This window comes from Narcine bancroftii, chromosome 10 (assembly GCF_036971445.1).
Source record: "Narcine bancroftii isolate sNarBan1 chromosome 10, sNarBan1.hap1, whole genome shotgun sequence".
NCBI lineage: Eukaryota > Metazoa > Chordata > Chondrichthyes > Torpediniformes > Narcinidae > Narcine > Narcine bancroftii.
The window spans coordinates 41207889-41220972 of NC_091478.1; positions in this window are offsets into that span (position 1 = coordinate 41207889).

The window sequence follows — 13084 nt, forward strand, 5'->3', positions numbered from 1 at the left end:
CCAACTTCCCACACTATATAAATTGTGTGCTACCAACTTTCCCACGCTATATAAATTGTGTGCTACCAACTTTCCCACGCTATATAAATTGTGTGCTACCAACTTTCCCATGCTATATAAATTGTGTGCTATCAACTTTCCCACGCTATATAAATTGTGTGCTATCAACTTTCCCACGCTATATAAATTGTGTACTACCAACTTCCCACACTATAAAAATTGTGTGCTACCAACTTTCCCACGCTATATAAATTGTGTGCTACCAACTTTCCCATGCTATATAAATTGTGTGCTACCAACTTTCCCACGCTATATAAATTGTGTGCTACCAACTTTCTCACGTTATATAAATTGTGTGCTACCAACTTTCCCACGCTATATAAATTGTGTGCTACCAACTTTCCCACACTATATAAATTGTGTGCTACCAACTTTCCCACGCTATATAAATTGTGTGCTACCAACTTTCTCACGTTATATAAATTGTGTGCTACCAACTTTCCCACGCTATATAAATTGTGTGCTACCAACTTTCCCACACTATATAAATTGTGTGCTACCAACTTTCCCACGCTATATAAATTGTGTGCTACCAACTTTCCCACGCTATATAAATTGTGTGCTACCAACTTTCCCACGCTATATAAATTGTGTGCTACCAACTTTCCCATGCGATATAAATTGTGTGCTACCAACTTTCCCACACTATATAAATCGCGTGCTACCAACTTTCCCACGCTATATAAATTGCATGCTACCAACTTTCCCATGCTATATAAATTGTGTGCTACCAACTTCCCCATGCTATATAAATTGTGTGCTACCAACTTCCCCATGCTATATAAATTGTGTGCTGCAAACTCTCGCAAGCTGTATAAATTGTGCACTGAAGCGCTACCAACTTTCCCACACTGTTTAAAAATTGTCCACTATTGCTATTTATTGCTAGCACTTTCCCACGGACCCTTATAAAGGTTTATATAGATCAGCATATCAGCAATGGGCTGAAGGGCTCATACTGTGTTGTACATAAAGCTTAATTATGATATAATTCGGCATGATTAATTTTGTTCAAATATAAGATCGTAATACATTGATCAGGATTTAGGGCAGGTCCACCATCACTCGATGCGCCATGATGTCACTGCTAGAAGGTAGAACAGTCTTAACCCTGGGGATGGCTCCTTGCATGTGCGAAAGCATTCAGTGTCCCAGTTAGGAGTGGTCAAGTGTGAAAAACCAAACCCCTATTCCTATCCCAGGACACTGAATGGCCAATTAAGTGGGACGCCAGTGCAAAAGGGGCTTTTGTATTAAAAATCGGAACTTAATTCTAAAAAGAGGAAACTATGTATCTTTATGTATATATGAGGTTGTCAAGCACAGTGTATTGTGTGTGTACATGTGTATGCACCATATTCCAGAGAAATGATGGTTCATCAAATAGCATATGTGCAGTCGGATGATAATAAACTTGAAAGGGACTTGAAGGTAAAGGGTAATCAATGTTTCAGGCCAGGGCCCTTCATCAATCACAGAGAGAGAGAGAAAGATCATATGGAGTAAAGAGAACATAATTTTACTACTTTGAGGTTCATTTGTGAGTCCGATAATGGTGGAAACAAAGAGACCTTGAATCTAATGATGCATTATCTCAGACTGATTTTTTTGGGGAGAGGGTAGTTGGTGAGAAGAGAGATTGGCCATAACTGGGATGTATGTGTCTTTTAATATGTTGGACGTGTGAGTTATAGATGTAAATGATTGAGGGGGCATCAGCCATCCATTTCTCACAATCCTTGGTAGAGCATTTCCTGCACCGTGCAGTGATGGACCCTGACAGGATGCTTTCAATAATACATCTCCAGAAATTGTTAAGGTGTGCAAGTGACATGTCAAATTTCCTCAAGCTTTCTCGGCCGTTCTAGTAATGAAGATATACAAGGAGAAGTGGCTATGTTTTTTTTGGAGAATGCGTTAGAAAGTATGACAATGGACAGATAAAGAACTGATGTGTAAGTTGCAAAAAATATATTTTTCAAAGGCATAAAATCCCAAAAATGAAAAATAATACATTCACAATTGAACAGAGAAATTAAAGACAGTATTAAATCCAAAGAAGGGGTTTATAAAATTGCCAGTAATAGCAATGGGCCTGAAGATTGGGACCATTTTAGAACTCACAGAGGAGGGCCAAGAAATTAATAAGGGCAAGATAGAAATGAAGATGGGCTGATGAGAAACATAAAAACATACTATAAAAGCCTTTCAAGGTTATTATATGTTCACAGGAAAAAACTAGTGAGGTCAAATGTGAACCGTTTACACAAAGACACAATACACTTTATAGCAGTGTTACGAGCCCAGAGGGACCCCAAAACTCAGCAGCAATAGATAGTCAATTGGTTACTAAAACAAATGTTGCTTTTAATTATCTTTAAACATGGAAACAGGATCAAACTTTAACTTATTACTATTAATTTACTTAACTTCACTTAACCCCCTTCTAATTCTAAGTGCACATGTATGTAATGTGTGTGTAAGTTTAGAAAAGTATTTTATTCACAGTCCAACCTCACTTCTCATTCCTCCAAGTTGCAGGTAATTCTTCTACTGTGCACAAAATTTAACATTTATGAATTTCACCAGGGTTTGGTGCTTGACAGGTAAATGGTTATCGCTCAGAAAGGTTCTTGTCGGTTTTCAGAGAGAGATTTGTTGTTCGCTGGACAAAAACTGATTCTTTCAGCTGTATCAGTGTCTTGCTGAAGAAATTTTCCCCATCAGGGTTTTCCAGATGATAACCTCCTTCTTTCCGGTAACCACAGAGTTCTTTTTTTGTTTATTTTATTTCAAGTGAAATTTTAGACAGCCAGTCCTCTCTTCTTGTAAGGACCACAGGGCTTTGACCAGGCTGAACAAAGCACTCACAACCTGTCTTCAAAATGGGCTTTTTCCACAAGCTTGCCAGCTTGTCCTGTTCCAGTCCCACCTGCTGCTGCTGAACTGTAAAAACTGCAGAACTCAATTCTCTTCTTCTCTCTCTCTCGCAGAGAAAAGCCTGTTGTTCTCTCTGCTTGCAAACCCACATAACCCTCTTAGAAGACCTGCCTGAACTCAAGACAGCCTGCAGCTCTGAACCTAATCCTCTGAGTTCTTTCATCTGTTGCTTTCAAAACAACAATCCATTAGTGGAGTCCCTTGGGCACTCCTCAAAGTTTTTGCAAAGGCTCTCAGAGCTGGCATGTCTGGCTGGAGCAGAGCTCCAGTATTTTAAATGAGATCTGTTTTGAAGTGTTTGTATGTGACCTACACTAAAAAAACCTGCCCCAATTTATCTCCTTTTAAACATATCTATATAAAATATAAAACACAACTTAATCTATCACAGCAGGAATAAGGATATGACAGAAGTTTAAACAATTATTTTGCATGTGAGACCCACAGAACTACCAATGTACCAGAGAATCAAGCATTTGTTGAGAATGAGGAACTGAGGGAGCTGAGGTATTCCTCAAAATAATACTTGAGAAATTGGAGATAATTTATTAGCATGGCTTGAGATTGGTTAACCAAAAGAAGGCAGAGGGTTGGGAATAATGAGTATTTCTCTGGTTAGCTATCAGTGGTGAGTGGAATACTGCAGGGGTTGTTGCTGAGCCCACAACTGTTCATGTTATGCATTAACGATGTGGAAGAGCAGATTGTTCATAGCATATCTAGGTTTGCTGGTCACTGACATCACTAGGTGGGTGCAGGAGGTGCAGACTGCACTGGGTGACACCATCAGAGGGGGTGACACCAAAATGATTAACTATAAAATTTTTGTGTAGTGTTTCAACAGAAATGTATAATTTTTTATAAAAATATCCCTGTAGTTAGTTAAAACAACAAAAACTTTTTTTTGTAATCCTATACATGTATCAATATACCTACAAGGCTAAAACTCTATGCTAATTTACTTTTTGAACCTACTAATGCGCTCCCATCAGAGCTGTCAATATTACCCAATTACAATGACACTTCAAATCACATGGTTTCATCTGCACGTGCTACAAGCACACACTGTTCTTTTCGTTGCTGCTGGTGTCTTTATAGTCGCTGCTTTGTCAGATTTTCTGGTGCTTTAGCTACAATATTGTGGTAATTAGTATCTGTGAACCTATTTCAATAACTTTTTTGAGAATGAAGTAGTAATTAAAGGAAAAGAAAGAGAAAAATCAAAAAAGGTTTCTGCTCAGTTACTAATAATGTTGTAACTAATAATGTAATTCAAAGTAGAAAGATTTTTTACAAAACAATTTTGTTTTTAGTATTCATATAATCTAAGAAACATTACATTTAACCAATTTGCAACTATATTTATCACATATTCTGTATTTATTTTGAATTCTATTGCTTTCTTACTAAATTTTCACTTTAACCACATGAAACTATGTATCTAACTGTAAATACATATAGGTTGCGCATATGATATTGTAAATTAAAGGCGTAATTTTAATTTTGATAGTTGTTTATCTCACTATTATTGCCATTACATTTAGTGATTTACGGGAATTACGATTCACGAGTAACATTAGTACAAAAAACATGATTAAGGATTCTGTATACTCTGGAATGGGGGGGGGGGGAGAAGGGTGACACCATGAGTTACCACACTGGGTGATACCAATTCTAGGGATGCCACTGTTGTTGGTGACAATAGACTGAGTGCAAAATCAAATTGTGGACAGTATGTGGAGAGATATAGTAAGGTTAAGTGAATGGGAAAGGCTCTGGCAGATGGAGGACAATGTTGGTAAATATGAATCATCTACTTTAGAAGGAAAAATAGAACATCAGATTATTATTTAGATGGTGAAAGATGGCAGTTGTGCAGGGAGACTTGGGAGTCCTTTTCATGAATCACTAAAGGTTGCTTTGCAGGTACAACAAATAATGAAGAAATCAACTGGAAAGTTGGCCTTCATTGCTAAAAGGATAGAATTTAAGAACAGAGATGTTTCTGCTACAACCATACAGGGTACTGGTGAGGCTCTACCTGGAGTATTGCACACCGCTCTGGTCTCTTTACTTGAGAAAAGGTATGCTGGCTTTGGAGGTCGTGCAAAAGAAGTTCACCAGGTTGATTCCAGAGATAAGGGGGTTAGCCTATGAGGAGAGCTTGAGTTGCCTGGGAATATTCACTGGAATTCAGAAGAGTTACAGTTCTCAGAGAAATGTATAAAATTATGAAAGGGGTAGATAAGATAGGAGTAAGAATGCTGTTTCTTCAAGAAGGTGAGACATGAACTAGGGGACAGAGTTTCAAGATTCAAGGGAGCAGATTTAGGATGGAGGTGAGGAGGAGCTGCTTTTCCCAGAGAGCAGTGCATCTGTGGAATTCTCTGTTTTAGGAAGCAGTAGAAGCTACCTCAGTGAATATATATTCAAGACTGTATCATAGGAATCATAGGGGAAGTAAGAGTTATGGGGGATAAAAGCAGGTAAGTGGAGTTCAGTCTATGGTCAGACCAAATTTTTATTGAATAGCGGAGCAGGCACGACCGGATCTGATGGCCAATTCCTGCTCCAACTTTTTATGTTTTTATGGGGGCTGATAAATCCCAAGGACACAATGATTTGCTTTCAAAGAAGATCTCTGATCTTCATCTTCCAGACTTACTGGAATTTTTCCTAGAATTTGGACAAATCTATTAGCTTAACATCGGTAATATGGGAAAATATTAGAATCTATATCAGATCACAAACAAAAGAAATGAATAGATTCAAAATAGATTTACATTTGATCAATCTGCTGGAATCCTCCAAGGACATTACAAAAAGAATGCATATATTTGAATCAACATAAGGATTTTGATAAAGTACACACAGAAGATTGGTTAACAAGTCAATATCATGGAAGGAATTATTTATTGGAGATAAGGCAAAGAATAGGAATAAACAGATCCTTCACTGATTGGCATGTTGTGACCGGTGACGTACTGCAGGGATTGTGACCTGGGCCCCAGTGCTGAACATGGCGTCTAAATTAAATGAAAACTCTGCTTTTTGCACGTTATATTATGCTCCTATTCCTTGCACATTCATGTGTCTTATCTTGAAGCCTCCTAAACACAACTATTGGATATACTTCTACCAACTATTTCTGATAGCCCATTCACAGCATCTACTGCTCTCTGTGAAAAGGTTTGCCCTGCACACCTACTTTAAACATATGTTCCCTAGTATGTGAGATTTTTAAACTGTGAAAAAAGATTCTGACTCTCTACCTTATCAATGCCTCTCACAATTTTATAGACTTCCACCAGGTCTCCTCTTAACCTCCGCCTCTTTATAGGAAACAACCCAAGTTTGCCCAACCACTCCCCATCATCCAGATAAATCTTTTCTGTACCATTTCCAAAACTTCCACATCCTTCCTGTAAGAGGGTGACCAGAATTGCACCTAATGTTCCAAACAGGCTTCATCAAAGTGTTATTCTGTTGAAAGATGACCTTACTCTTATATTCAATGACTCACCAATGAAGACAAGCATACAATATGCCTTCTTTACTATCCAATCTACTTGTGTGACCATTTTCAAGGAACCTAAACCCCCAGATCCCTCTGGACATTAATGTTTTGTATGAGTCCTGCATTAACTCTTTACTTTCCCTTTATAGTTGATCTCTCAAAAGTGCAACACCTCACATTTGCCAGGATTAAATTTGATCTGCAATTACTCTGCCATATCTGTAACTGAACAGTATCCTGTTGTATTTTTTGACAGCCCTCTACACTGACCACAATGTCACCAATGTTTTGTCATTGATAAACTTAGGGACTCATCCACCTACATTTTCATCCACAACTTACAAACATCAGATCCCAACATTGATTCCGAGAGAACAATGTTCAAAAGGATCCAAGTGAGCTTGTATGCAGTGCACTGGAGGTCAACATGCAGGTGTGACAGGAGAGCAAATGCCAGCCTTTATTATAAGAGAATTTGATTACAGGAAGAAGAAAATGTTGTTGCAGATTGTTGGGAATCTGGTGAGACTATGTATGGAGTATCTGCTCTTCTTCCCTCAGAACAGTTGTACACATCATTGAGGGACTACAGTGGAAAAAAAAAATATTTTCAGAGTTGGTAGGGTTTGATGAATGAGAAAAGACTGAGTAGACTTGGACTGCATTTGCTAGTGTTTAGAAAGATTTCATTGAAGTAGAGAATAGTTGAAGGGCTTGAATGCTGGATGCAGAGAGGATGTTTCCGCTGAATAATGAGGACTAACCACATATATATAGCCCCTTTCACACCGCCAAATAAAGCGTGTTAAAATGGGCAATTTAGCGGGTCCATAGCGGGTAATGTGGTGGTGTGAAAGGTCCCATCTGAGTAGGGTGGGTAAAATTCAACCAGGCTCTGATTCTTGGTAGGGTGTTAGAAACATAAAAACATAGAAAATAGGTGTAGGAGTAGGCCTTTCAAGCCTACACCGCCATTCATTATGATCATGGCTGATCAGTTCCCAGTTCCTGCTTTCTTCCCATACCCTTGGCCACAAGGGCCAAATCTAACCTACACTTAAATATTGACAGGGAACCAGTCTCAACTACTTGGAGGGGGTCCAAAAGAAGTTCACCAGGTTGATTCTGGGTTGCATTAGAGACTAGCCGAGTTAACTCGATGTTGACTCTGTGGCAGTGTGAATGGTCAACCTTCTCAACCGGGTACCATTAGTGATGTTACTCCCTGCATGCGTATGTCACTCTGGTAGTATTATAAGTAAGATTATTTAAAGCACAGGTATGGCTGTTAGCATGCGGCTGGTGGAGCTGTCAGTGCATACCTGTGCTTTAAATCATTTCAAGGTTATGCAATGTAATGCTAAGTAAATAGTCATTATACTCTATGTTTTAGGTAATAAGGAGAAGCTGGTCTGGTCTGTGGGTTTGTCCTAAGTTTGAACAGTCTGAAGCCCACTGTGGTAGATTTTCTCATGGCGTTTTATACAATGTCTTATTAAATTGTGCACATTTTTTCCCATGGTCTTTAATACATTGAGCGCATATGTGCTTTATTCCCACTACAATTTCACTGCCCTGCAAGTACATAATGCGTCACTCGTGACATCACTGCTGGAGGTTGGACCCCACCCCACCCCACCTTAGATTCACGAGTTACACATTTACCTGGTAATTTATGTTCCAGTGTGAAAAGCTTACCACTTCATTAATTCACCTTTTTGGAAGGGTGGCAGTGTGAAAGGGGCTTTGAGAATGGTGGGTATATGCTACTACAGACATATGAACTAGGCACAGAAGTGTCCGTCCAACTCTTGGAGCCTGCTTTGTCATTCATCAAGATCTTTGCTGATTAAAGACTGGGATAAAGAGAAATTTCTTCCCTAGAGGATGGATCCTTTCTACTGCAGAAGGCAGTGGAGAGTTGGTCATTGAGTTTATTCAAAGCAAAGATCAACAGACTTCTGGGCAGTAAGGAAATCAAGTAATGTGGGGATGGAAGATTAGCCATGATCTTGATGAATTGCAGGACAGGCTCCAATGTTTGGATAGTTATTCCTGTGCCCGCAGTAGCATATCACTGCCCTTGTGACTCAACTCTCTAGGGGCTGTGGGGGTGAAGTGGGGAGGAACTCTAACAAAGCTAACAGAAAGACCATGCATTCACTAGGAACTGTTATAAATCAGAGTACTGGACAGAAAGGAAAAAGCTGATGTTTTTGTTAGCTGATTGGTAAAGAGAGAAAAATTGATTGGTATTTGTTTTTAGATCCAAATAAACTAAAGGGTGGAGATACATTTTGGCAATAAAATGGCAATGAATTGAATGAAACTCAGGAGAAAAAAAATAAATGATTTAATTGAATATTTTAAATGTAAAACTAAAGCTGTGAATAGTGTGAGCATTATCATTATTTAGATCATCTGTCTTCTCTTTCACAATTGTTTGAAAATAAACATTTTAAAATGTTGTGTCTGAAATCTTGGGAGAGTCAATACCAAATAAGTGACCAAGAATTGTTTAGTGCAGGTTAACTCTTTCCTCTGGCCTCTGCCCTGTCTAATTTAAACTCAGTTTATTTTATCTTGGACAATGCACAAATATTGAGAACCATGCAAATCTAAACAGAGAGGAAACATTAAAAACAATCTTAAAAATGTCTGAGGCAAACCATGAATCAAGGATGTCTCTTGCACAATTGTTTATCTTTCTGGAACTGTCTGAAAGCTACAACCTTTTGGCCAGCTCATGCTAAGCATGAGAAACATTCCTTGTATGCAAACGTTTGTGAGGGGGCAAAGAAATGTAAGCATTCATTTATCCAAATCATTTCATGTCCACATTTCCTCACCCACATATGTGGAGAGACTTGATGGAGGGTTCCTGCCTGAATCCTCAGCCATTCTTCCCCACTCATTTGCAAAAGTCTGGTCCTCAGTTTGATGGGATATCCCTGCTGAATCAAGATCTTCAATTGTTTGGATTGAGTCATATCAACCACAATAAAAAGTAGAATAATAGGTGAAAATGCCCACTTGTGAAATGATTTATATTCCTTTCCTTGTTTCACATTTCAGAGATTTTCTTGTTCGTTTATTATAATCCATTTGTACAACTCAATGACATCCTGATATAACATACATTCAGACAAATGATACACATATATATAGATAAATATATATATATATAGATATATCTATACATCTATATATACACACACATAAATATTGTTTAATAAATAGTAGAGTTTCAGAGGGTTTGTGTAAGCAGTTCATTTCAGTTGTTTAACAGTCTCACAGTCTGTGGGAAGAAATTGTTCCTCAGCCTGGTGTTTCTGGCTCTGATACTCCTGTATATTTGATTTTATGAGCCCTCTTCAAACAATGATCCTGGTATATCACGTAGATGGGGGAAGGTAAACTCTAGTGATTCTCTCTGCCTCTTTTATGGTTCTGTGGATTGATCTCCTATTCAATGCTCCACACAGCAACCATTCCACACTGTGTTGCAGCTGGTTAGGATGTTCTCAATAGAGCTCCTGTAGAAAGTTGACAGGATGATGGCTGGTAGCCTTGCTCGCCTCAGTCTTTTCAAGAAGTGCGATCGCTGTTGTGCCTTCCTGACAAGTGAGATGCTGCATGACCAGGATAAATCACTGCTTAAGTGGACTCTGAGGAAATTGGTGTACTCCACTCTCTCCACTATTGAGCTATTAATGTGTAGTGGTGAGTGGCCATCCCGGTCCTCCTGAAGTCCATCTCCTTTGTCTGTTCACATTGAGACTCAGATTGTTATTCTCACACCATATCACAAGACCTCTTCTCTGTAACATGACTCATCATTGTTGCTGATGAGGCCAACAACTGTCATGTTATCTGAAAACTTGATGACAATGTTGAAGCTAGATCTGGCGTTGCAGTCATGGGGTCAGTAGCGTGAACAGCAGCGAGCAAAGCACACAGCCCTGAGGTGCGCCAGTGCTCAGTATGACAGTGCTTGACATTCTGCTACTGACTCAGGCAGGCTGTTACAGAGATGGGTGTTGAGTCCCTGTGAGGATAGCTTCTCTACCAGCCTCTGGGGAATGATTGTATAAAATACTGAGCTTGAAGTCAATGAATAGCATCCTGGAGTAGGAGGCTGTGGTGAATCTCTGCTAAGTCTCCCCTCTGGCGAGCCTTGCTGTACTAACATTGGCTGTGCGTTATCTCTACTGTTAAGGACACTCCCCTTGGGTATAACTGTATATGCACATTGTCTTTCATTATTGTACCGCTAGTTTCTGTTAATAAAAGCCATGATTATTGTTTGACCACATCGTCTTTGTCTCCTTCATCAACTGGCACTTTGGAGGCATTGTTCTCCAGGTGGATCAGAGCAGAGAGAAGGAATAAGGCTACAGCATGATAGGTGGAATAGCTTGTTTGTAGGTGAACTGAAATAGTTCAGTATCTCTAGGAGGTCTCCATCACCAGAAACTCAAAGGATTTCATAATACTGGAGGTCAGTGCCACAGACCAGTAGTCGGTGAGACCCGTTACTGTCACCCTCTTTGCTATTGGAACGATAGTGCATAGTGAGAGATTCAGCCCCAAAACCTGTCAGCCAGCCCCAGACTAATTGAATGCACATCTAACTCTGGGCTTACTTTGATTGAAATGGCTGAGAACAGACAGTGCCATGTGGAATCAATGAACATGATTTGCTCATTATTCTGCAGAATGTTTCCTTTCGCATGGGATGCTGAGGATGGCTGTTGCTGAAGGTACTAATCCCTCCCGTGATAGACCTGAAGTTCTAAGGCAGGTCAGGCAGTGCACCAGCATTTCCAGAAAAAGAAGAGGGCACCCGTTTTAAAACGGAGATGAAGAATTTTTTTATTTTCTGTCTCAGAAACTCAAAAAAATCTCTGGAACTCTCTTCCTCACCGAGGAAGCAGAAGCTTTGAATATTTTTAAAGCAAATTTAGGTTGATTCATAATGAGCAAGGGATGTGGGAATGTGGATTTGCCATGATCTTATCGAATAGCTGAGCACTGTGCCTGCTCGTGAATATTTCACCACTGCAGTCCTCATCTGATTCCTCTGCTGCAGAGCCTCCTTCACAGGACTGGAGCATTACTTCTCCTTTGCAGTTTGATTACCTGGAGGACCCTGGAGACAGGTGTTTCCTTGTGTGTAATGCACCTGCCACAAAATGAACTTCTGCCCTTGTGGCGCCACTGTCTGATCTGGTCTTTGCAGGGATAATGGTACAGGATGCCCTTCTGCCACCACTTCATTATCAGTCTTCAATCCCTCAATCTCCTTTCTTTTTCAATATTTTTTATATTGAATTTTATATAATAGTACATACATAAATAAAAGAAGGATGCATAAAACTAATGCAAACTGAAATAGAGCAGGCAAGCATAATATGTCAGAGAAAAAATATTTTTTTTCTTATGCAACAGTATTATTCATAGGTAAATTAAAAACAGGGAAATAAAAGGAAAAGAGAAGAAAACCAATATAATTAACTAATCTAAACCCCAAACCATTCCTAAGTTGATGACGATATAGAATAAAAAAACTGCCAGTAGGAATAAAAAGAAGCACATATTCACAAGGATCACTAAAAACCTGATTAAGGTTCCCATTAGAGGCTGTGAAAATAATTCACAAAAGAACCCCAAAGATTGGGAAAGCTTAAATTTGAGCCACTTATGAAACATCTAATTTTCCCGTGCTGTAAACGGGTTATATGGTTAAACATGACATCATTGATTATAAGTGGATGGCACAGCATCTTTCCATTTGATCAAAATAACTCGTCTTGCAATGAGTGAGGCAAAGACTAATACAAGACATTGAAATGAAGACAATTTCACTACCCTCTATTCAGCCATCCCAAAAAAGGCCACCAATAGGTCTGGTGCTAGGTTAACATTAATAATAATTGATAAAGTACTTGGCAAGGGTCGAACAAGACCAAAATATATGAATTAATGATACATCCTCATTCTTACATCTGTCACAGAAAGAGCTAATATTTGGATAAATATGAGCTAATTTAACTTCATATAAGCTTCATGTACAACTTTGAATTGTAACAATCAGTGACGGCCACCAGGAGAAGATGTATTAACCAAGCTAAAAATTGAGTTCCAAGAATCATCAGAAATAGAAATAGGGAGGACCTGCTCCCGTACCTTTTTAATTTTATCCACTGAAAGTTACCTTGATTCATGTACAATAACTCTTAACCTTTTCTGAGATGCTTGAAGATTGTAAATTTTTTTCTATCAAATTCATAACAATTTTTAATGAAACCCATCTGATCCTCAGATATAATAAAAGGTAAGAAGTTTTCTAATCTACTGGCCAATATTATGGAAAGAATTTTTACATCAACATTGAAAAGAAAAATGAGCCTACAGGAGGCACGAATTGACAAATCTTTATTCTCTTAAAGGATAAGAGACATCATTGCATATAAAATGTAGTTGGTAAACTGTCAGATTTAAAAGTCAGAAAACACAGAGCATAGATAGGATATCAATAGATGGGAAAAAGTTTTATAAAACTCA